Source organism: Vipera ursinii (assembly GCF_947247035.1).
Source record: "Vipera ursinii genome assembly, chromosome: 1".
NCBI classification, from domain to species: domain Eukaryota; kingdom Metazoa; phylum Chordata; class Lepidosauria; order Squamata; family Viperidae; genus Vipera; species Vipera ursinii.
The window spans coordinates 108,487,639-108,514,357 of NC_139512.1; the positions used below are offsets into that span (position 1 = coordinate 108,487,639).

At 40.1% G+C, this 26,719-nt stretch overlaps 1 protein-coding gene across 1 annotated transcript in view; it reads right to left on the minus strand.

The window, feature by feature from the left end:
* TSPAN4 (tetraspanin 4) overlaps nt 1–26,719 on the minus strand; it is a gene marked incomplete at its 5' end in the record, with an annotated part of 744,217 nt that overhangs the window by 410,741 nt on the left and 306,757 nt on the right. Inside the window, one exon of the mRNA XM_083350677.1 lies at nt 13,320–13,371. The remainder of the gene's footprint in view (nt 1–13,319; nt 13,372–26,719) is intronic.

Below are 26,719 nucleotides of genomic sequence, written 5' to 3' on the forward strand. Positions count from 1 at the left end.
GGAAACCTGGAAACCATAGGCATTCTTATTGCCAACCCACTCTCCCAACTGAATGGAACAAAAAAATGTGTGGTTTTTTTGCAGTCTTGTTTGAAGCATGTTTTAAGAGGTAAAACAGTGCCTCAAGCCTATTCTGGAGTGTGGTCTCTGTATGTAAAATGCTGTAATAATGCAAAGAGGGGAAAGAGGAATACACCAAGATGTTTAAAAAGCAAACATGAGAAAACTGCACTTGCTCCCCTCCTATTCACAATCCTAACTTTACCTGATGTGCAATGCTACAGCTACATTATACTAACCTGAACAGGCCCTAATTCATCTCACATCTGTGATGAAGTCTTAACTCTGCAAAATAATAAAAACACTAGATTGTTCAAATAAGCTGGAACACCTAACCTGATTCTAAGAATTAGTCTGCTGTCTCTCTTATGGACCAACAACATAATTCTATGTCTACAGATAGTCCTTATTTAGCAACTATTCAAACTTACAAGGGCACTGAACAAGGAGACTTATGACTGCTCCTCAAAGTTCTGGCCATCGTAGTGCCCCTGCAATCCATGTGATTGCAATCCAGGACCTTGGAGATCAGCACAAAATGTTGACATTGCAGCATCCTACAGTCACTTAATTGCCAGTTGCAACCTTCACTGCCAGCTTCCAACAAGCAAAGTCAATGGGAAAAGCTGGCAGGAGGTCACGAATCATATGATGTCGTGCCTAACTAACTCCAAGATGATAGGGGAATTAATATGCCTAAGCCTTTTCTGAAATTACCATCAGTAACGTCCTTCATGTTCTACAGAAATAAATCAAGTGACAAACCCAACAGTATTTCATACTCATTCAACAATACTCTACAATATTCCACTTTATTAGGAAGCAATAAAACCAACCTTCTGTAAAGAAACAGTCAAATCTAATAGTGAAGTGGCAAGAAAGAAATAAGCTATTCAGGAGACCAATAAAAAAAATCACATGGGCATTTGCTTAGCTACAATCTGAAGCACATTATTTATTATTTTATTTAAAATATTTATACTTCACCCATAATACTAAATGGCTCTCAGACATCACCTGTCTTGAGGCTTACAGTATAAAAATGCAGGTCATAGAAAGGAAAAAGGAAAGAAAAGTGAAAGCAAAACCAGATAATTTACGTTCTTGACATTTCAACATTTCTATAATGGCCAGCCATGATAAATGTGGGCTGTTTAGTGACAGCCAGGCAAGATTTTGTCCAAATGACAAAAGATGTCATGAGGTCAGCACACAAACACTGTCCTTCACATGCATGCAACATGACAATGTCAGAAGAAAAAGGGGTGAATTTCTGTTGCAGTTTTACAATGCACTTTTTGTCATTTCTTTTCCCTTGCTCCCCAACAGCAAATACACCTGCTGAGGGAGGCCAACCTGCTATCATTTAACCAAAGTAACTAGTCCAATTCCTAATAATAACAACAATAATAATCAGTATTCACCATCAGTCAGTTGCAAAAGCTTAAATCCTGTGACGATACTCCTAACATCGTCAAACATCAAAATCTCCCTATCCCAGGTCCTTGAGAAGGACTTGATAGGGAGATAAAGTGCCAAATCCAAATGCTAAAAATCTGGCTAATTGTATGGCTAACCATAATTATATATGTTGCCAAGGCAGTGGCTATGAAGCCTCTGTGAAGACAGCCTTCAATCCAGAAATCGCAACATCACTGCAGGAAGATATTCCTTCCTCAGAGGAATGTTCATCCCTATAGCCTCTTGGAGCATTTCTGCACGAATGAGTCAGAGATATTGTAATTTTGATGTCAGTCTTTTCAAGATTTCATCAGGTATGATGAGCCTAGTGTTTGTATGAAGATTGTTAAATGAGATAGTCTTCAGTTTTATCTTCCTTTCCAAAATTAAAATCATTTTGAATGCACTATGTATAATATCACTTCTAGCTATTGCACTTATTGAAAAGTAATTTTTTCACTCCTTTTCCCATTTACTACCAATCCTTAAAATACAAGTTGGAGTCACTCTATAGATCATCTAATCCAAACCTTGCTGAGTACAGAAATCCCCTAAACCACCCTTGAGGGTTGCCATTATTTAGATTATTTCTTTTGAATAAATAGTATCCTTTGAGTTTTATGTTCCAATTAAAATTCCACCAGATTTACTTACTATTTACTTACCAGATTTACTTCCATGGTTAGGATTTCTAATTCTTCCTGTCTGTTACTTACTGGGGAGGGTTGTCTGTTGCTCTGCCAGACTCAAGGTCAAAGAAGATTCCAATAGCCTCCAATATCTTGTTCCCACAATACATTAAATTGGATCAACAATGAAGTTAATGTGTTATAGGAACACAAAAAAGAAGTCATTTCATCCAATCAACTAATCTCAGAATGTTAAATTTAGTCCATGATAGAGTCACATTATTAAACTAATTTGGCTTACTCAGATGCAACATAGGAATAGAACTTACAAGTACTCCCAAGTCTTATTTTGAAGCCCATCACTAGCTGTGGCTCCCTTGCCAGAAGAAAATCTAACTGTACCCCCAATAGCTTATTATGGATGCACTACCATTAACTCTACACTTAATCCTAATCTTGGTGATATGGCATTTTCTTATTTCTGAACATCTATGGAGATTCTCAGTCATCCAGGTCATAGTTACCCCAAAGATGCTTTTTCATGAGGCAACTGGACTTTCTTGTTTTTCTCTGAAGACGTTTCACTTCTCATCTAAGAAGCTTCTTCAGCTCTGACTGGACGGTGGGGAATGGAAAGATTTTGCAGACAGCTGTCTGCAAGGAGTATACAGTAAGTCTTTCCATTTCCCACCATCCAGTCAGAGCTAAAGAAGCTTCTTGGATGAGAAGTGAAATGTCTTTAAAGAAAAACCAAGCTGCTCGATATCCTCTCGGGTTTGGTGGTTGAGTTTCCCAAACTTATAGTTTTGGGAGACTTCAATCTACCATCCCTGTGAGGTTCATCTGAGCTAGCTCGGGAGTTCATGGCTTCCATGGCGGCCATGGACCTGACGCAAGTAATTTCAGAGCCAACTCATGAGGGAGGCCACACCCTTGACCTGATTTTTTTATCTAGACGGTGGTTGGATGATCTTGGTGGGGGCTCTCCATTTATTATGCCCCTGTCATGGACCGATCATCATCTCCTGCGGCTGGTCTTCCGTTTTGCCACCCCCTGCCGTGGGGGTACGAAGCCAATTAGATGGTACCGCCCCAGACGCTTAATGGATCCTGATAGATTCCAAGCGGCGCTGGGGTCCCCACCTGCCTCCACTGCTCACAGCTCGGCGGATGCCTTAGTGGAAGCCTGGGAAAGGGCAGCCACTGAGGCACTTGACCGGGTTGTACCCTTGCGGCCCCTGACCCGGCGCAGATCCCAGCGAGCTCCATGGTTTTCCGCGGAGCTCCGGGAGATGAAGCGTCGGAAACAGGGCCTAGAGAGCTGCTGGAGGTCTAGCCGATCCGAACCCGACCGGTTGCGGTTAAGAACCTATATTAGGTCTTATCTCGCAGCGATGAGGGTGGCGAGGTGCAATTACTTCTCCACCCTCATCGCGTCCGCAGATAATCGCCCGGCCGCCTTGTTTAGGGTGACTCGCTCACTTCTTAATCAGGAGGTGAGGGAGGATCCCTTGCAGGGTCGTGCCGAGGAATTTAGTCAACATCTGTCGGATAAAATCGCTCGGATTCGGACCGGTTTGGACTCCAGCTGGGCAGAGTCAGGCGATCAGGACACGGGCGGTCTTGTCAATGTTATCTGGGAAGAGTTTGATTCTGTGACCCCTGATGAAGTGGACAGGATTATGGGGAGGCTGAGCTCCTCCACATGTTTGTTGGACCCGTGCCCTTCCTGGCTGGTTTATGCAGCTAGGGAGAGGACACGAGGCTGGCTCCAGGCGGTTATATCTGCTTCTTTGAGTGAGGGTTATTTCCCCACCGTCTTGAAGGAGGCGGTGGTGAGACCTCTCCTCAAGAAGCCTGCCTTGGACCCAGCTGTTTTGAACAACTTTCGTCCAGTCTCCAACCTTCGCTTTCTTGCGAAGGTTGTCGAGAGTGTGGTGGCGTATCAGCTCCCTCTGGTCCTGGATGAAGCGGATTATCTGGACCCCTACCAATCGGGTTTCAGGCCCGGGTACAGCACGGAGACAGCATTGGTCGCTCTGGTGAATGATCTCTGGAGGGCTCGGGATAGGGGATATTCCTCTGTCCTAGTCCTATTAGACCTCTCGGCGGCTTTCGATACCATCGACCATGGTATCTTGCTGCGCCGTCTCAGGGGATTGGGAGTGGGAGGCACAGTTCTTCAGTGGTTCTCCTCCTATCTCCTGGGACGCACGCAGTCGGTGTTGGCAGGGGGACAGAGATCGGCCCCTAGGTCTCTCGTTGTGGAGTTCCTCAGGGGTCGGTTCTCTCGCCTCTCCTGTTCAACATCTATATGAAACCGCTGGGTGAGATCATTCGTGGTTTTGGAGTTGGGTATCATCAGTATGCCGATGATACCCAACTTTTCTTTTCGACCCCAAACCACCCCAGTGATGCCCTCGCTGTGATGTCCCGTTGCCTGGAGGCGGTTCGGGTCTGGATGGGGAGGAACAGACTTCAACTCAACCCTGACAAGACTGAGTGGCTGTACATTCCGGCATCCTGGGACATTCAAAATGTTCCATCTCTTTCTATGGGGGGTGAGCTCTTACCCCCCGTGGATAGGGCTCGCAACTTGGGAGTCCTCCTAGATTCACGGCTTACCCTGGAAGATCATATAGTGGCCGTGACTAGGGGGGCTTTCGCCCAGGTTCGCCTGGTGCGCCAGTTGCGGCCCTATCTGAACCGGGATGCCCTGTGTACGGTCACTCATGCGCTCGTGACCTCTCGCCTTGACTACTGTAATGCTCTCTACATGGGGCTTCCCTTGAAGACCACTCGGAGGCTCCAACTGGTACAGAATGCGGCTGCGAGAGTTGTCTTGGGAGTTTCCCGGTACTCCCATGTTACACCTTTGCTCCGCGAGCTGCATTGGTTACCAGTTGTCTTTCGGGTGAGGTTCAAGGTTTTGGTAACGATCTTTAAGTCCTTACATGGCATGGGTCCGGGATACCTCAGGGACCACCTGCTGCCGGCGTCAACTCCCCTCCGCCCTGTGCGTTCCCACAGAGAGGGCCTCCTCAGGGTGCCGCCAGTCAGGGAATGCCGACTGGTGGCCCCCAGGGGGAGGGCCTTCTCTGTGGGCGCTCCGGCATTATGGAACCAACTGCCGGTGGAGCTCCGGATGGCACCAGACCTCCGAACTTTCCGTCATGACCTGAAGACCCACCTACCATAGAAAGTCTAGTTGCTTCATGAAAAAGCATCTTTTGGGCTTATTCCTGAATCCCCCTCCCACCAAATTTGAAAGTTTGGGAACAGAAGAGGAAACAAGGGAGCACTGAAGACCCAAGAGATAAAAGAGGGCAAAACATTAAACCAAATGGACTAGATCCAAATAGATCTGGGTGAATCCAACCATCTACCTATTAAGCAAGACCGGAATGAGAAACAGAACACTCTTCTGCCTAAAGAAGACTTTCAATCCTGGACCAAGCCCTTGGAAGACCTATTTTTCTGTAAGCATATTCTGGATTTGAAATAATCACCTGTTTCATAAAATTTCTACAACTTACTTTGTAAACAAAACTATATCCTAGTTAGGAGGTGTAAAGCTAACTTGTAAATCCCTTGAATTAAGACTGTACATCTTGCTGATGCCTTTTTACATGGTTTCTAAAGCCCAACAGGCAAAAAAAGAAATGGGGTATAACAGTGGTAATAAATGTTCTCTGCACTGTCATGAGCTATTTGCTATAAGCTATTTGCTTATATTGAACTTGGAACTCATCTCTTCAGGTTGATGGGAAAATGAAGGTGTATAAGAGTTGGCCTTTTGCCACACAGTTACCACCTGGCAAGGTGAAGCAAATGAAGGGCATGGCTATAATTACTAAATAGTTTTCTGACAAACAAGAAGGGATCTACAATAGTTTTTACTTGGTGAAAGAGAGAAAGATGTAAACTCCACTGTCACTCTTCCCCTCAATAAATCACTCTGAAAGTCGGATGCCTGGTGCCAGCCAGCCAGAAAATGTGATGCTTGACATTTCTTAGGACAAAGACCAGTGCAATGTGACCCCCTTCAAAGGCGCTCCAGGGACTTAGCCCAGAAAGAGACAGAGGTCAAGGACAATGTCACTTCAACATGGTTTAGTTTCAATAGATCTCATAGATGAGCAGGCTGAATCTTGCTGGGAAAACTTACAGAAGGATCCAGTAACCACTGTTGCAACTAGCTCAAGAAATACACCATTGAATGGGCAAAACCTGCTGACTAATAATGCTGAATTATTTTGGGTGACTACCACCCCACAATTCTGCTTACCCATATTTTTCCTTTCCCTAGCTCACAGGACATTTCAATCAAATGTTCCAGAATAGGACCAGAAATAAATATGCTTGTTGGTTTTAAAATAAGATTTATGATAGTTTTACTTACACTTGTTTTCATTGCTTGCAAGCTATTTTGGGGAAGATTGCTAACCTGAAAAGATGGTGGAGTGGGGGAGAGGACGAGAGGAGAGGGAGAGACAGTAGGTAGACGGGTAGAAGTAAGAGAGATGGACATGACACCGTCTGTATATCTCTCCACTTATCTGATTAATACCTGCAGAAAACATCTTCCTTGAAGTCCATGCTTCTGTCACAGACCATCGACTCCAGGATTTCACCAGTTTCCTGGGCCTAAAACCTAAAAAGAACTTTTTCTTGGCATGATAAGGTCATTGCTGGTGGATTCACTACAGAAGAGGCAACTCAAAAGTGAGTAGTTTGGGGCCAAGTTTTTAAACGTATATAGTCAGTCTTCGACTTATGACTACAATTGAGCCCAAAATTTTGGTTGCTAAGTGAGACAGTTGTTAACTGAGTTTTGCCCCATTTTATGACCATTCTTGCCACAGTTGTTAAGTGAATCATTGCACTTGTTAAGTTAGTAACATAGTTGTTAAGTGATTCTGGCTGCCCCACTTGTTTGTCGGAAGGTTGCAAACGGTGATGACCTCGGGACACTGGAAATCATGAATATGAACCAGTAGCCCGGCATAGAAATTTTGATCACATGACCATGGGGATGCTACAACAATCCTAAGTGTGAAAACAGTCATAAGCCACTTTTCTCAGTGCTATGGTAACTTCAAACAGTCACTAAACAAATGGAAGGCTGAGTTCCAGGACAGGACAGGGAAGGTTCTGATCTTCTAAAAAATGCCCACGCTAAAGTTGCCCAATCAGGAGCAACTCGGGATTTCAAGTCTTCCATCAATCTGTTCCAGCTAAGATCTGCTCCCATACACAACAGCCACATGGAAATGGGTGTTAGATAGATTACTCCATGTAGGACAATCTTGGGAGATACTTTCTGAAACATATTCCTGTTAACACCCTCTACCTCTCTTTCACACTTTCCTTCGAACGTAGTATCTCTCCAAACCAGTTAATTTTGTGATTTCTTCTTTCCCTTGAATATCAAATGTCTTTTATTGCCAAAACCGGCACTATACAGTTTTATTTCGGTCAGAGCTGAGCCCTAAGATAACATTAAAGGCAGAGGTTCCTCTGAGCACATTTTTTTCCCACCATCTTCTTTTAGTAACATCAGGAAACCTCATACAGGAGCCAGAAAGCAAGACTGATGATTATCTATCCATCTACCTATCTACCCAATTCCCTCATGTTGTATTATCAGGAGAGGGAAACAAAAAGACAAGGAAAATCCAACATTGGATTCTACGCACATCCACAATCTTTTTCTTTCTCCCACTCGTTACTTACTGTCGACAGCCCAGCTTATATTCTTTACACTAAATATCTAGTGAATGACAGGATGGGGGCATCTGCAATCTTGCTTGACAGCAGTAATCAATAGGTAGTGAAATCCTCACCAAGCCATTCCTCTTCCTTCTGGCTACAAAGGCAAATGAAACTTCAGCTGTAAAAATGAAATACTGATCAGAAAGGAAGTACAAGCAGTAGCCTGTGTCAAAATGTAGCTTTTCCAAGTTTCATAGATTTGCCTCTGCAAGTCTATGTGCTTTTAACTATGTTGCAAGCCTAATAAACTGAATATACATCTCACCGGACTTTTATACTCCAAGGAGACTGCTTATCCGGTCCCATATACTCTTACGAACTGCTAGTGGGCAGCATGATTTCAATAGGATCTTCTACCCATAGTTGAATAGCTAAGAAATTGAGGCATGCAGAAATAAAATCAGGAATCTCTTTTATTATGACGCCCTGTTACTCATCAAGATGGGAAATCATTTCATTGAGAATCATTTTTCATAACCGTTGGTAATACTACAGTAAGAGAAATAATTTAGAGAAGGGGTATTTCATATATACTTTATATATATACTTTATTTCCCAACCGAAGATAATTAACAGGTAGAACACTCACCATTTACAGCTACACTTATGTGGTTCTACTCTGTGCAAAAAGAAAAAGAAAACCACACCAACCCTCACTTTTCTATTGTTAGGTTGCAACCTGGAGAGTCACCACTTTATCTCATTAATCTCCTCACAAGGACGACAGAAATGGCAGCCGCCTTTGCTTCTGCCACTGTGGTTTGGCAGAACTGTTTGCTCAAGTTAGAGAGAGGAGGGCAATGACAGGGCCAAGGGTGGAGCAGGACAGACCCCAAGGGAGTAGTTGCATCTTCAGCCACAGCTGTGCAGCCATTAAAATGCCCATTCAGGTTGTAGCCTGGCTGCTATGCAAAATGCTGGCCCACTGCTTAGCTTCACTTTCTATCCCTTTTTATGAGATAGAACTCATGAGACTTTCATTCCAATGGGAAAAACCTTCAGTAGTTGGCAGTTGCTGCAGTACTGCAGATAGGTTTTCTCTACAAAAAAACCTGTAGAGGTCCCGTTTTTTGAAAAAAAATTCGTAAGAATTTTTTAATTCCACTTACATCCCGCCCTTCTCCGAAGACTCAGGGCGGCTTTACGAACTTAGCAGTAGCCTTCATTCTATGTATATGCCTGCTTATTAGGGCTTTCACACACCCCAAGCGGCATTATTACAAAGTCAGCTTATTGCCCCCAACAATCTGGGTCCTCATTTTACCTACCTCAGAAGGATGGAAGGCTGAGTCAACCTTGAGCCTGGTGGGATGCGAACCTGCACTAATTGCAGGCAGCTGGTGTTACTTAAGGAGGCATTAGCCCACTGCTCCACCAAGGCTCTTTAAATTGCAAATATAGCAATTAACAGCAATTCAATACAACAGGAGACAACAAAGGAGATCCCACCGTCCCTGGCACAGACTGCTTTACAGCACACTGAATGCAACACAATTCTTTTGAAATGTATTAATTTGAAATACATAGTGTTTCACATGAGGTGGGCTTTGTAATAGCGTATTATGCAATAACAACCGTGAACAATTGCATCACTCCATTCACTTTACAAACTTCAACTAATGTATCCATATAATGTCCTGAGAAGGTAGTTTTTAAGGGAGGGAAAAAAAACCAAGCATATCTAAAGGTGCATTGGATGCTCTCCAAGGGCTCACTTACTACCCAGACAACTAAGAGATATGCAATGTTAGCAGCAAGTCTGGGAGCACAATTTGTCCAGCAGAGCAACCATTCAGGAACACTTATTTCTTGGTGAAAGCAAAGATACATAGAAGACATAAAGCAGAGACTGAATCACTGCCAAATACCTCATCTAAAGCGCCAGAGTTGGCAGAACAGCTAGACAGTGACAACAATAGGACCTCTCTAAGATCAGATAAATACTGCATAGGATATGAGGGAAGCGAATGATAGATACAGAAGAAAAAGGCCATTCTGAAACTGATGTGAGCCATCGCTAGATTGAATTTCCTCACTATATATGTGGGGGGGGGGAAGAACTCAACCTATACATACCATTCAAAGCAGACAGTCAAAAAGCCAAAAAGGAAATAAAAAGACCTAAACACCTCCTCATCAGCAATCAACAACCAGATGAGCAGAGATTAGGACCAAGATTAACACTAGACCAGGGGTAGGCAACCTTGGCTCTTTTATGACTTGTGGACTTCAACTCCCAGAATTCCTGAGTCAGCATGGCTGGTTCAGGAATTCTGGGTGTTGAAGTCCACAACTCATAAAAGAGCCAAGGTTGCCTACCCCTGCACTAGACCAACGATCAAGAAGAAACAATGCCCCAGTCGAGAAAGTACCAACTCAAACAAGCTGACAGTAAACAACAGCCCAATCAAAGAACCACTGAGTCCATGTCAACCAACACTGACAGAGGAAGCCACCAATATACAAAATGAGAGCAAATCACACTTCCTTACTAGCACTGATATTGTTACTTAATTTAGCGTTGAAACATCTGCAAGAAAACAACCAAGCTCAGACAGCACCACAGGAAAAAAAAATTCTCCCACACTGAGGAACGAGAAATATTCCAGTTCAAGTGCTGAGTAATGGCTCTCTTTTCAACAAGGGAGTTTGTTCCCTGATCCAAGATGAAAAACATGCCCTCAGAATGGATCTGAAGCAAACCAAGATGTGTTGGTCCCATCATAAAGTGTCATAAACTAGATTCTTCCTAATAGGCGATAGCTTTCTTTTTTGACAACTGACTAAAAGTGAGTAGATTGTTTGGTGGAAATCAGGATTTTTTTTTCCTTTCTCACATTTAAAATAAAAAATAAATAAATGACTAACAGTTTAAAAACTGTGGCATCCTTGGTGCTCTCTGGCTTGGTTGTTTGCCTGCAAATGTTTCACTCTACAGCAGGCTGCCCTTGAAGAGTATCCGGAAACTTGAGTTGATGCAAAATGCTGTGGCACTGGCAGTTATGTGTGCCCCTTGTAGAACACAAAGTACACGTCTACTTTTCAAACTATATTGGTTACCTGTTTGTTTCCAGAGCTAATCCAAATTACTGGTTTTGACCTTTAAAGCTGTACATGGGACCTGGTTATCTGAGGGACCACCTTTCCCCAATTACATCTTCCTGTTCCACCAGATCTTGGTGAGAGGGCATGCTGGTTGTGGGCCTTCTCAGCTATGGTACCCACATTGTGGAATAGCCACCCTTCTTAGGTTAGGCTGCCACCTTCACTGCTGACTTTCTAAAGGTCCTTCAAGACCTGGTTGCACCATCATGCCTGGGAACCCCAAGGAACTGGTGAACTAGAAAAATGGTGCTGTTATTATTATTAAGTTCATTATTTTTTATAGTTTTTAATGTTTTAATAGTAATGATAATAATTATTTGTGAATTACTGTTTCATAATTTTGTAGTAAGTAACTAAGAATCACTAGTTTTGTGAAATGAGTAGCTATATAAATTTGAAATAAAAATAAATAAGTTGCCCAACTAAGTTAACATTATCATCAGTGCCAGTGAGTGTGGGTTTGCTCCCTGTTTATATACAGAAGTCTGTCAACCCAGTTTTGGCGGGAATAAGGTTTTCTCCTTGATATTTCCTTGATTAGGGTATTCTTTTCTATTTGATTGTTTGCATGGTGTTAATCCTTGCTTATCTTGTTGGATACAACATATCTCTGTTAAGTACAAAGTTAAGACATAAACTCTGAAATATACGCTGGATCATGGAGAAAGCTAGAGAGTTCCAGAAAAACATCTACTTCTGCTTCGTTGACTATGCTAAAGCCTTTGACTGTGTGGATCATAAGAAACTGTGGCAAGTTCTTAAAGAGATGGGCGTACCAGACTATCTTATTTGTCTCTTGAGAAACCTATATGTGTGCCAAGAAGCAACAGTGAGAACTGGACACGGAACCACTGATTGGTTCAAAATTGGGAAAGGAGTCCGGCAAGGCTGTATACTGTCACCCTGCCTATTTAACTTATATGCAGAGCACATCATGAGAAAGGCAAGGCTAGATGAATCAAAAGTTGGAATTAAGATTGCCAGAAGAAATATCAACAACCTAAGATATGCAGATGATACCACTCTAATGGCAGAAAGTGAAGAAGAACTAAAGAGCCTCTTGCTGCGGGTGAAGAAGGAGAGTGCAAAACTTGGGTTGAAACTTAACATTAAGAAAACCAAGATCATGGCATCCGGCCCTCTCAATTTCTGGCAAATAGATAGGGAAGAATTGGAGGTAGTGACAGATTTTATTTTCCTGGGCTCCAAGATCACTGCAGATGGGGACTGTAGCCAAGAAATTAAAAAACGCTTGCTCCTGGGGAAGAAAGCCATGGCAAATCTAGACAACACACTAAAAAGCAGAGACATCACCCTGTCAACAAAAGTGCGTATAGTCAAGGCTATGGTCTTCCCAGTTGCAATGTATGGCAGTGAAAGTTGGACCATAAAAAAGGCTGAGCGCCAAAGAATTGAGGCCTTTGAACTATGGTGCTGGAAAACACTCCTGCGAGTCCCTTGGACTGCAAGGCGATCAAACCGGTCAGTCCTAGAGGTGATCAACCCTGACTGCTCTTTAGAAGGCCAGATCCTGAAGCTAAAACTCAAATACTTTGGCCACCTAATGAGAAGGAAGGACTCACTGGAGAAGAGCCTAATGCTGGGAAAGATTGAGGGCAAGAGAAGAAGGGGACGACAGAGAATGAAGTGGCTGGATGGAGTCACTGAAGCAGTAGGCGTGAGCTTAAATGGACTCCAGAAGATGGTAGAGGACAGGAAGGCCTGGAGGAACGTTGTCCATAGGGTCGCGATGGGTCGGACATGACTTCGTAGCTAACAACAACAAATTTAACTACTAAAAACAAGGAACTGAACATTTTACCAGTTTCAATCTGTGAGGTACATTTTTCAGGTTGCTAATAATTTTACAAATACAGAAATAAAACCATAAGCATATTTCCAGGTGGTTTGTAGCCTTGAAACATATATCATATACCAGAATCTACTTCAAAAAGCCTCACGTTTATGTTCTGTTCTCTCTTTTTATCATAGCCCATCATCCATTTTCTTGTTTGCCTCTCATTCTCCATGGCCATCAAAAAGTTTAAATTTCTAAAGACCATCATTACAATTGCTTCCATTTTCTCAGTTGATTGACATGGACCAAGGACAACATGCTTCCAAATGTACAATACAGAATATTTGCTTTGTTTCTGGTGCCCATGCAAATGTTCCAAAATAAAGAAGTTCACACATTCTTTTCTTAAAACCCTTTAAAGATCACTCAGGAATAGAGGGGGGAGGAAACATGTTTAGCTTTGAAAATTTTGTAGAAAACAAGGTAAATACCTGATTTGAAGCCTGCACCAAGGAATTCGTAAATCTGCTGGATTCAAATAATCTGGAAAAGAAAAAAACAAATGTAAGTTTATTTGATCACCTCTTAGAAAGTACGGCTATCAGATTAGCTCTAAGATCCAGGAGAAAAGTGGGAAATTCCCCTGTGATCAGTAAAAAAACAGCAGATGTCCAAGCCATCACAAACTCACAGAGTCCTTCTCCTGCCCAGCAGGTTAAGAAACTTCAGCTTTGAAGAAAAAAGAAGAAGAATGGAAACAACAGAAGAACAAATGGCATTGGCTTTGCTTGTGGCCTGATCAGAGTGGTGGAACTTTTTAGTCCTAGAAGAGAATCATTTGAAAATAAGCTACCACAACAAATGACTGTTTGGCTAATTTCCCAAAAAGAGATTTGCCCTTCTCCTTCTGCTAACATTTGCTAGCCTTATTTTATTTAATGGTCTCCAAAGAAATGATGTGTTTTTTAAACTAGCTATTGGATTTTTATCAATCTCTTTTCCACTCACTGTTAGATTAGTTAAAAGAATAATGAAATAAATTGTTCTACTTTTTTAAAGCTTCAGTACAGAAATCTAATCTGAAGTGGGATGAACTTTCTTGAAGTTCCTGGTAAGGTAAAGGTAAAGGTTCCCCTGCACATGCGTGCTAGTCATTTCCAACTCTAGGGGCCGGTGCTCATCTCCGTTTCAAAGCCGAAGAGCCAGCGCTTGTCTGAGGATGTCTCCATGGTCATGTGGCCGGCATGACTAGACACCAAAGGTGCACGGAACGCTGTTACCTTCCCACCGTAGTGGTCCCTATTTTTCTACTTCCATTTTTACGTGCTTTCGAACTGCTAGGTTGGCAGAAGCTGGGACGAGTAACAGGCGCTCACTCTGTTACGCGGCACTCAGGATTCGACCCGCCAAACTGCTGACCTTCTGATCGACAAGCTCAGCGTCCTAACCCACTGAGCCACCGTGTCCCTATGAAGTTCCTGGTACCGGTAGGTGTAAGTGAAGCCTTTGAGACAGATCAAGTTAGGAAACCTTCTGGAGGTAGCAGAACAATAGTGAAGTACTTAGAGGAGACACATAATTCCCAACCCAAGAGGACTTCTTAAACCTTGGAGCAGCTCCAATCTTAGGTAAATAACATTTGATTAAACCAGAAAAGACACTTCCTGAGGGATAGTAGGGGGCTTATTTTAGAGTGCAAAAATCTTACATTTTTCCATTTGATCATGCAGATTTTTAAAAAGTTGCTCATTGGTAAAATCAGGGCTTTTTTGTCATATAGAACCTTCAGAACGGAGTTCCGGCACCTTTTTTGGATGGAACCTTATAGGGTAGGCAAGGCGGGTTGTATGACATGTCTGAGTTCTGGCACCTTTTTCTTTTACAAAAAAAGCACTGGGTAAAATTGAAGTATAAATAAAGAAGATGCTAAATCTGACTTACTGTATGTTCTAATGGGGAAACGCATGTTAACATTTTTGTAAAATACTGTGTTCTACCATTTGAGATGGTTAAGACCAAAGCATAATACAATCCCAAGCTGTAATCATGATTAGAAGCTAGGAAGCGAGCAATATCCTCCATACAGGGCAACATACAGATAAGAAACTCTGGAAGGTAAGGTGAACGTAATACTGCAAAAGTCAGTAATAAATTAATATTGAACCATTATTGAAGGAAAACAAAGCATTAAGGGAAATTGAGTTTCAAATGTCTCCAAGCAAAACAACATAGATTTTAGTCCCTCTTCCCTGCAAGATTAGTGCATTGAGCTAAATTTAAATGAACAGAAGCAAACGTCCACACATTTATATGAAAGTTAAAATAGCAACCTCCTCACAGTAGCATCATAATACATAAAACACCGGAGTACAATTTTATTTCAATTTCTCTTTGAGTTTCACATAAACAAACAAAATCTTGCTCTCCAAAATTTTTGGGATGTAATACATTTGGGGGGCGGGGGGAGGAAGAACCATGTTTGCCTGCTGTAATAAAAACATAAAAAATAAAGTCTGTAGTACTTTATAAGCAAATGTATTATGCCAAGAATTATTGTGAATTACACCTACAGAAATTGAGAAAACTATAATAAATAGGGGTGGGTGGGTTTGAACCTAATGCCAGTTATGAAGCCCTCATGAACATCCAATTAAAAGGTCTCATGGATAATTTTCAGTACACCAGTACAGTTTCACCAAATACAATAAATAACCAGGATGATTATATTCCTCATAACTGCAATGAACTGAAAGAGCATCTGACCTTCCAGTTGTCTGTACCTAAAGTATAGTTAGAAAATACAGCAACCTTCAACGTATACATTTGGTTCAGGAGATTGGAATATGAAATTGGATCCTATTCCTCCAGCCATTTTTAACTCCATCTTCTAGTGGTTTCATACCCATTCCAGATCTGAATGCAGATCTGAGGACAATGATCTAGCAGAGTATCAATTGTCCCTGATCTCCAGTATCTGGTTATCTGGAAGGTTTATCTGCCTCCCACTCAAGTACTGTAGAATCCCTGAGGAAATTAGCAGAGATCCAAGCAGCAATAGCATTTTATGACAATATCCAGGTAGCACCATGAAGTCCAGAAAAGTTTCAGAAGACATCATTTTGGAATTACAGGTAATCCTGGACCTATAAACCATTGTTGAGCCCAAACCTTCTGTTGCTAAATGAGACATTTGTTAAATGAGTTTTGCCCCATTTTAAAAACAGTTGTTAACTGAATCACTGCAGTTGTTAAGTTTGTAACATGATTGTTAAATGAATCTGGCTTCCCCATTGTCTTTGCTTCTCAGAAGATCATAAAACAGGATAATATGACTCTGGGGCACTGCAACCATCATAAATATGAGTCAGTTGCCAAGTGTCTGAATTTTGATCACATGACCATGGGGATGCTGCAAAGGTCATTAGTGTGAAAAATGGTCATAAGTCATTTTTTTTCAGTGCCGTGGTAACTTCAAACATTCACTAAATGAGCTATTGTAAGTTCAGGATTACCTGTATTTTGTGGCCTTCTCAATGACCTACAGTATACTCAAGCTTCCAGCTGGCTTTAAATTTCATCCCACTTTGCTAACACTTATCTGAGGAATAATTTGAAAATGGATTTAAATACTTATATTATGCACACAATAGTTATGTTCTTAATAAATAATCTTCTAAAATTCAGTGTTTTTAATAAACTACCCAGGGAGACTGATGTACATTTATCCGGAAGCTTTTCTTACTTTGACAAGAATTTTTAACTCTGGAACAGCCTCCCCCAAAAAGATCAGTTAGCCCTCTTCCCAGCAATTTTTTTTGGAAAATGTTAACAAATGAGCTGTTTCGGAGCACTTTTTCCTAAGTTTAACTCTGATGCTTTTGTGCATTTTTTGATGCTTTTTCTGCATTTATGCTAGGAGGATGTGGTCACTGTTATATTGCTTTACGATATGATTCAGATAAGTTTTAATCTAATTGTGGATATTTTAATACTTGTTTTATACATACTGTATGCCACAGAGACACTTTAATCATAGGGTAGAAGTATGATAACTAGCTAAATAAATATACTTACCTTAATTGGATTGGCAAATCAAATCAAGGGCAAATTGAGAAAACAATTATTGTTTTATAAGTAGCACAGGAGAAGCAAATTTGCCATCCCTAACCAATTTTGCCATCCCTGACATAAGAACCTTGGCCAGTGAGAAATACAGATGAGTGGAGCCTAGGTGTTAACAGGTGATTTTGTCTGCCTGACAAAGATATGGCAGTATTATGCACAATTTGGCATTTACAATTAACAACAGAACACTCAGTTCTGATTTAAAATGGACTAGGTATGGTTGGAAAGGAGATTAACTATAAGATACAAAAGAAAAACCAACATAAGCTGGAGTAGATGGCAATGTGGAAGTCTGTCATTGGTTAAGAAGTAAGATATAAAATTCAGTATTTTTTCTGGATTGTGTGCTGTATTTTTTTATACATCATGGACTTCAGATGTTGAGGATTGTGCTTTTATTCAATGTACTCTGCCCCATTGTTATAATAATATATATTATTATTAAACAACCTGGCTGGAAACATTTTCATTATTAGGACTTATTAACATTTATCCTGCTGTAAAACGGATAAATCAATTCTGAAATAAACAGTACCGGTAATACATTTTCCATTTTCTTGTGAGGGCAAGCCACTCTCCAGTGTTAGCGCTTGCATAACTCTTGAAAATGCATCAATATTGTCCATTAACATTAACATGTGGTGTCATGTTCTTGTGTAATCAAAACTGTCAGAGAAAGGTTAATCCTTTACTTGTGAAACTTGACAGAAAACAGCACTTTTTACATTTCCACACATCAATCACACTGAATGCTACACTTACATTCCAGAAAGAACGAGACTCTCCTCTCTCACAATTTTCAAAGACTCATTAATTATACTCACTTTAATAAAAAGATCTTAATATAATGCGTAGTGATTGCTCAATTAAGTATCTCTGGTAAGGATATTTTTGCTGTAACTTGATTATTTGATCAATTTTACAGTCACATTATAACAGTAAAAAATATAAACAGTCAGAATACTAAATCTATAGCCAAACAGCAGATTTTTCAGCTTCACAGAGTATCAGATTAATTGTATAAAGAGAACTGGAGTGTTTACACTGAAATAATAGAATAATGAAACTATAAAAGCTGCCACAATTTCAGATATTAATTATTGATTTAGCATATAGAAAACTTAATAATGACAGAGGCTTTCTGCTGTGCTCTAACAGAAATCATAATGGGGGGAAAATAACCTCCAAGAAATTATTTCTGATGATACAAGGTAGTAATTATTAGGCAAATTGAGAGAGGTTGTAGTTAAGAAGAAACCATTTTTAAAAATGGATAAACAGGTTGTGATAGGAACTGACAACTGGAATTTTTGCTATGGGAAACTTGCAGATCAGAAATCTCTTGATGCCAGGAAACGAATTATAGATATCAAAGGCTTCTCCAAAGTTGAAAGCTTCTTTTTTTCAAAATTGTTGCAGTCCCAAACTTGTACATCTTCCTGTCCCATCAGTACTTTTTAAGATCGTAACATCCCTGACACCATTTTGTGTTAAAGGTTCAAAGACCTGTTTGCCACTCAACCTCCCTGCTCTGCATATTCACTGAAAGGATTTCTTTCCACTTTCTATTAACAACTGTTTGCTTTTCTGTTCAAATCTGAAGCTACACTAATTTTAACTGTTGTTCATTCAACTGAGCCACAATCATAAATCACTTTGGAAGTTGTTTGGATACGCAGTACACACCTAATAACAATGGTTTTATTTAGACAGGCAACCCCTCAGCTTAATAAATCAAACCTGATTTGGAGGCTCAATACATTTGAACCATCCAATAAATGTCCTCAGCTTAATAGCTTTCTGAACAACCAAATTTACCATAACTGCAAAAGCAGCCCATTTCTGAACAGTGCTGCCTACAACTCTTGAATATTTCACCCTTTATTTACTATCATTTCTTCATAAATAAGGCAGCAAATATGTCCAACCAGCCTGCAGGGATCATCAACTTGAATATAGTCGCTAATAAATTATGGGATTTCAAGGTGCTTCACATTTATATATGTAATTATGCAAAGATACATTTATAGATACAGTTCCCACCTTTAGGGATGGCTCACTGTATAAAATATGCTTTCAAATAGCTTGTAAAGCTCCAGAGCAGTAGTATCAAATGTATAAGCCAGAAGGTATTCCTACTCCAGTGGTCTACAAAGTACTTGGCTGCTTTTCATGCTTTTCTGCCACTAGTAAACAGGATTCTCAATGTGTAGTCACAGTAGGACATGTAGAAAACATGACAACAACCAGTTCAGAGCAGAAAATACAAGAAGAAGTATTTGCACTGGCCAAGTTAATTGCAGTTATGGTTTAGTACCTTGCCGAAATAGTGAGCAACTTTTTATTCCTCATATTTTACACTCATTTAGAGTATTTAAGAAGAAATACGCCAATTGCGTCATTTTTTTCAGATTATGATCTTGGGAGTTTGTAATTCAAAATGTGACATTCTGCACATACAAACAGAAAGATTTACAGTAGGTTCATCTTACAAGACACTACCTATATAAGGCTTTGATATCATTGCCTGCTTGAATGTAACTCTTAACACCCTGCAGATACATCTGACCTCCAGTTAATTGACTGACAAATCATTAAATGTCTAGGGACAGGAAATTTCTTCTCTCATTTCCTATCACCTTCACCAGCACAACATCTAATAGTCCCAGGGTTGCATTTTACAGGCAACTAAAAAGACACCATTTTGAAATTTATGAGGAGCCTGGGAAGCTACCAAATGACATCTTTTTTTTTCTTTCCTTCTTCATGCCGTGGGCATAAATTTGGTTCACAGCTTGTTCCTGCACTTAAGTAATTGTGTCTATCTAGCACAAATACATCTGTCTACCTTTCTGCTTCAGAACTAAAGAACACCAAGAGCACTCATTTGTTCTCTGGCTTAGGAGAGAAAAATGATCAGCTCAATTAAAACCAGAAGGAAAAGAAAGATGAAATGAAAACTCTTCACATTTCATTTGCTACCCATTTTATAAAGTGATAAAAAAAAATCCAGGGGTGAGTTGTTTTTCTTTGCTAGAAGGCATGGCTAGGTTTCTTTACAGATATATGTATGATGAACAAAAGTGAATATGTGCAGTTAGCATTCTTATATATTTTACAGTTACTATTCCTATTTCACATTTCCCATAGAACAAAAATTGATGCTCAAAAATAATCCCCCCAAATTCATTGTGTCCTCAAAAAATCTGATGAGCGCAAAATTGGGAAGCTTACTTACGTCTACAGAAAGGAAAACTTTTGCCAAGATAGCCCTCTCCCTCCAGAGATTTCCCAAGCCATTCTGTGTGCAATTGTTCCAGGTGAAAGATGCACCGGTAGACATCCTTCTACCACCATTAATCCTTTTCCATCCAACCTTCCAGATCGCAACAGTCCTTAACCAGATTTTCTACTCATACAACAGTCAGATTTTGCATGGATTTTTAAGGACTTGATTTCTTTATAATGTAATAGGTTTCAGAAAGCCAAGCAACAGATGACACTCTTCATGTTATTTCTAGCTAAGGGGAGTTCTTATGTTGCCTCTACTGGGGTGGAACTGAAGTTTTCTTTCAACTATTGCCATCTGCTCTTTGCTGAATGCATAGTCACAGTCCACCAAATTGTTTCCTTCATGGTGCAGAACAGAGAAGACATCGCCAACTTTTCCACCTGCATTCTGCTACTGCCATGTGCACAAAAAAGTTAAGGCTAGAGCAACCAAAGCCCATGGCAATGACCACCCACAGTATTGTTTCCTGTAACTCTGGAAAGATCCATGTCTTTTGATATAGAGACATGGCTGATAGAGATATCAATTCCTCTTTTTATCTCCTGCCTGTCATTAAGACCTTTCTCCCTACTTTTGCCTGCTTTTGTTCAACCTGCCAGCAATCTTGTTTGAAGTTTACGAATGGAATGGAATGGAATGGAATGGAATGGAATAGAATAGAATAGAATAGAATAGAATAGAATAGAATAGAATAGAATAGAATAGAATAGAATAGAATAGAATAGAATAGAATAGAATAGAATAGAATAGAATAGAATAGAATAGAATAGAATAGAATTCTTTATTGGCCAAGTATGGATGGACCCATAAGGAATTGGTCTCCGGTGCATACGTTTTCAATGTACATAAAAATAATAGTGATAATCATGATCATGTTTACTAATGTTTAATCAATAACTAAGAGAAAGATAAGGGTATATGCAATCAAGATCCACGTTACACACTATTCTGGCCAGTTAAATCTTGTGTGTGGAACAATCAATCTGCTCCTTTGTCATGCCTTTAGCCCAGTATATAGGGTCCTATGTGTATAAAGGTAGCTTTGGAGAAATGTACGAAGTTTATATAATGGTAAAGAAGAGGAGGAGGAGGAGGAGGAGGAGGAGGAGGAGGAGGAGGAGGAGGAGGAGGAGGAGGAGGAGGAGGAGGAGGAGAAGGGGAAGAATGTATTTCCATATTGTCAGCCCCACTAGTAGACCAGACCATAAAACCAACTCCAAAGGAAAGCTAAAATTACTTTTATCATTGATTATAGTAACAGAATCTTGCATGTCTATGCTGTATATCCTTCCTCTGTCTTATAGTTCAGAAAATTAGGAAAGTGTCTTTCTCAGCTGCTTCTAAATGTTATCAGGATTTTCTGAACTTAAACATGATTAAGCAACAGCTTTTGCATATATCTGTCAAGGTCATCTTCTTTACTCTCTACACTAGTGAAGGACTTAAATCACAATTTGATATACTTTATGGGAAAAGATTTGCCAGGTAAATAACTAAATGAAGACGAAGTTAATCAATATCTAGAATCAGATGTTAGCACTGTATACAGTTTCAATTACAGCAATATTAAACACAGACGAACATTAGGTTGAAAATGCCCAGAATCCTCACTACATATTGATTTTCATTCACCGGAAAACTGATGCATGAGGCCTTGAGTACTAAAGGCTGTTCACAGCAAGGACAGCAATGATGGTGAAAGCAATGGAGCATTTTTAAAAAATATATTTGTAATAATGGAATAGAAATAACTACAATACTAACAGAAAAAAATTCAGCAGCATAAAGATTTATATAATATCTGCTTAGTATCAATATAGTATTGTACTTATAGTATAGTATTTTATCTTATAAAGGGACGCGGTGGCTCAGTGGGTTAGGATGCTGAGCTTGTCGATCAGAAGGTCGGCAGTTTGGCGGGTCGAATCCTGAGTGCCGCGTAACAGAGTAAGCGCCTGTTACTCGTCCCAGCTTCTGCCAACCTAGCAGTTTGAAAGCACGTAAAAATGCAAGTAGAAAAATAGGGACCACTATGGTGGGAAGGTAACAGCATTCCGTGCGCGTTTGGCATTTAGTCATGCCAGCCACATGACCACGGAGATGTCCTCGGACAAGTGCTGGCTCTTCAGCTTTGAAACGGAGATGAGCACCGCCCCCTAGAGTTGGAAATGACTAGCACGCATGTGCGGGGGAACCTTTACCTTTACCTTATTTTATCTTATAATTAAATCTAGACCATTTGGAAACATAGTGCTTCAGTGACTCATTTTTGAAACCTAAAGAGTTTTTGGAAAAAAACAGTATAAATTTATATCCTGAAACTATTCCTTAGTATCAGAAGCACAGATTTTCATTCATTCATTCATTCATTCATTCATTCATTCATTCGCCCAGCTCTACAGTGACTCTGGGCAATTTACCATTAAAAATAAAAGGAAACATACATGAAAGAAAACAAATACAGGTGTATGAAAAATGAAATCAGAATCAAACATCAAAGGGATCCTAAGCCAAGGCCTGGGAAGAAGAGCCTTTGTGTGAAATGTACTGGCCCTCAAGCTCAGTAGAACTTCATAAAACTATAACTTCCATATTTCCGGAATATAGTTTAACATCACATTTACATGCACACTGAACTATTTCTTTCTAAAATAAAGACCAGCAATTTCCAACCTTTTAAAAAACATTCTTGGGGACCACTGCAGGCATAAAAATAATAGTTTTTGATGAAATTTCATTCTTAAGTCATAAAGAGCATGCTTTACATTTCTTAAAATCTGGACTCACTGATTATCCAAAACAGGATATCCCAATTCTTCATTCCACGATTCAGTCATATAACTAAGATTAACTTTCATTCTGTTTTTTTATAATTCCTTGTAAAATGGAATTGTTGGTTTTAATCCAAGCGTTCCATCTCTTCAGGATCCTGGGGTTGAGGGTCCTTTGGAGGCTGCTAAAGCATCCAGACTATATTAATGGCAGTAATGAAAGACTGAACTAGAGAGCTAATTTGCTGTAGTGGGTGAAGGTGCTAGCCTAGAAACCAGGGGACTGTGAGTTCTAGTCCTAACTTTAGACATGAAAAATCTGCTGGGTGGCTTTGGGCCCGTCACTCTCTCTCAGCCCAACCTATCTCATGAGATTGTTGTTGTGGAGAAAATAAGGAGGAGGAAGAAGTATTAAGTATGATCACTGCCTTGAGTTGTATATTTAAAAAAGTGGAATAATCTTTTTAAAAAAAGAGGACAAGAATGCTTGTTGTAGAGGGCAAGAGCACTGGAAAGCACACCCTACTGATTTCACAGCTCCAAATGCATCAGTCAGTTCAGAGTCGTCCTGAAGTCTTCCATCTTAAGCACCTCGTTATTAAGAAGTAAGCTCCAATGATCACAGTGAAATTTATACAGCCAAATAAACATGCATAAGGCTGTTGCTGTAAAGCTATAAAAATTAAACAAAATATCATTGTAATTGAAACCGACATTCGTCTAATATAGGAAGGAAGACAAACTACACCCCCTGGGGAGGAAATACACTGCTAAGTGTAAACAAAGCTATTAGAAGCACAATCTGCAGCAAACTGCCAAAATATGATTAATTGTTGAAATTATCCTAAAAAAGAGCAATTATAACAATAAATTCTCCTGGAGATGGACTAAAGAATGGTGAATATTATTCCTTACCCTTTTTATAACATACTAATGCTCATCCCAAAATGTCAGGTGGCATTGGTCTAAGACTTATCTCCACATCTAGTAGCCAACCTTGGATGATCTCAATATTTTATTGTATTTTTATTATGTTATTTATTTATAGCCAACCTTTATTCTTTTTTTAATAACCCAAGGGGTGAACATACCCAATAGTCCTTCCTCCTGTTTTCCCTACCACAACAAGGTGAGCTGGGCTGAGACAAGAGTGTCACCCAAGATCACCTAGCAATTTTTCATGCCTAAGCTGTGAAACTCACCCTCCCCTGGTTTGTAGCCTGGTGCCTTAACTATACCAAAAACAGGGTCAGAAAACTTCAGGGTTAGGCTAGAAAGTGTTATTTCTTTTTAAAAATCAAACCAGAAGAAGGCAATAGTAAGCTTTTTCCAATATTCTTGCCAAGGTATATCCATATAATTATCACGAGCTAAATTTGAGTTCAGGGACTCTTCCAATTTTGTCTCTATGTGGCAGAAAGTCATGTTAATCATTTGCATTTGGCTACCTTTACACATGTACTGTATGTTACTAAATCTCAGACCCCAAACAATTTATGCAAACTATTTTCTAATTATGAGTTTAAGCACATAATAATTTATTCCTTGTTTTTCTGTCCATTCCTCCTACGTATCTCAGAATATTGGGGTTAGGACTCTTTCATAGCTCATGCCCTTAACAATGGTCTTTGCCATTTGTCTTGTCTCCTGTTCTTTTGTAGGAAGCACAAAAAAGCAAGTTAGAAAGAAATGTGGTTGACCAACAGGCTCCATCAACCTCTTTTGCTTTCTTTATAATAGCTTAACCAATGTGCAAGTAAAATTTCCAAGAATAAGACATGTCCAATTTTGTTGCCACTTATTATATTTATTAAAACTGCCTTGCTAATATTCATTTAATCTATTAAATTTAAATCCAAGTAAATATTGTTTAGCAGTATTTAATATTGTAATTGAAAAGTTGTTTTAAGAGGTAGCATTTTCAGATGCAGCTAATCTGTCTCTCTCACACTTTCTGACTCTCCTCCATTCTCTCTTTCTTGTGTGGTTTTCTCCTATTAATCTGCAGAGGAAGAGGAAAACCCTAGCCTTGCACTAATTTTCAACCTGCTTACAAAAAATGAGGGAAGCTGTTTTGTTTCTCCCAGTAAACCAACACAATATTGTTGGTCTTTTCTTGCCACAGTTATGTTTCCCCAAGCCAGGTGGCCATCAAAACAAGTGTCTCCCTGCTTTCCTATTGACTTACTAGCTTGTCTTTTCTGCAGCTGGCAGCCTATGTATGTACAAGCTACCTGTCTAGCAATTAAATCACTCCACCCAGACTTTCTCCTTGCACTCCATTCTGCAAGCAAATATCTATTCTATACTGTATTATACTTCAGGCAGTGAAACATGCATCTTACAGCAACTAGTTGAGCTGATGTGATTACTGCACTCAGTTCATTGTCAAGATGCTATGAGGGACAAAAATACTGGCAGTTTGGCTGAAATAAAAACATGTTTCAAACAGATGCTTAAATGGACATCAGATGGCATGTTTACAATCCAGCAAAATTCAGCTTTCCAGATCATAGAAGCATATGCGGTTAAAAGATGGTGCAATTTCACATCTGGGTTTACTGCTGTCTTGTAGGGCCAAGCATGTTTCAAAAATGATGCCTCATAATATGTTTTTTCTGTGCAAGTCTGAACAAGGCTGCAAGTATCAATTCATTAAAGTTACTACAGCTCTTGCGTGGAAATCTGGAGGGAACAGTAGGGCGGGGGGGGGGAAGTTATTTTAAAAAATAATGAGGAAGGGCTGTGACTGTGTTTGCACAAGCTCTGAAGCATTTATTCTAAATTATTTTCAAAGCATGCCCAGCTTTATTATTTAGCCTATTTCTAGTAAATTCTCTGCTCTGTATCTTGTAAATCCTCTAGTGTGAACCTTTGAATTGCCTCGATATTATTGGGCAAGGTAAGAACCCTGAATTTTAAATAACTCTTGTGCAAATCTTTGAATTGCCCTCTACAGAGCCAGGTTTGGTGGGGAGTTTCATACAGAGCGAACCATATGCATATGAGTGAATCTGGATTTGCTGTTTCTCTCTTGAATTGATAGGGAAGGAATGTGTAGGAGAAGGAGAGCAAAACCTGGAGCTGAAGTTAAAAGAGGGCTCAGCCCACTACCGTGCCGTGGTCTGTTTGGAACCGGGCCACGCAAGTGGCAGTTGAGCATATGCGCAGCTCCACTTGAATAAGTGGTGGATTCTCGTGCTCTCACACAAAGCTCCATTTATGTGAGCAGTGGGCACGTGCAAATCTGCACACCTGCCACTCACACGGAACCATCTCCTCTCTCCCTCCCCCACCATTCTGCCAAGCTGGAAAGGTTGGGGACTGCTGGTCTAGACAACCATGCAGGCTGAGGAATTCTGGGAGGTGAAGTCCCTATATCTTAAAATTGCCAAGTTTGAGAATCACTGCTGTACACAATGCATGACAACACGGTAATATAATCATTAGGAAAAAGCTGACATGCTTATCTTCAGTCAACATGCCAAACACTTGAATTTCTGCCAGAAACTCTTGCTTTGATTCCACCGCACCATTCTTACATACCTTTCTTTGGTGTTTTAATTACAGTCAATAATACTGCTTCTTCAATAACAACAGCAACAAAGGAGGAGGAACATATGGCATTCCAAACGTTAGGCGAAATTAAATGTAACAATAAAATGTGTCGGTACAGATACGATTGAAAAGGTAGTAACTGGGA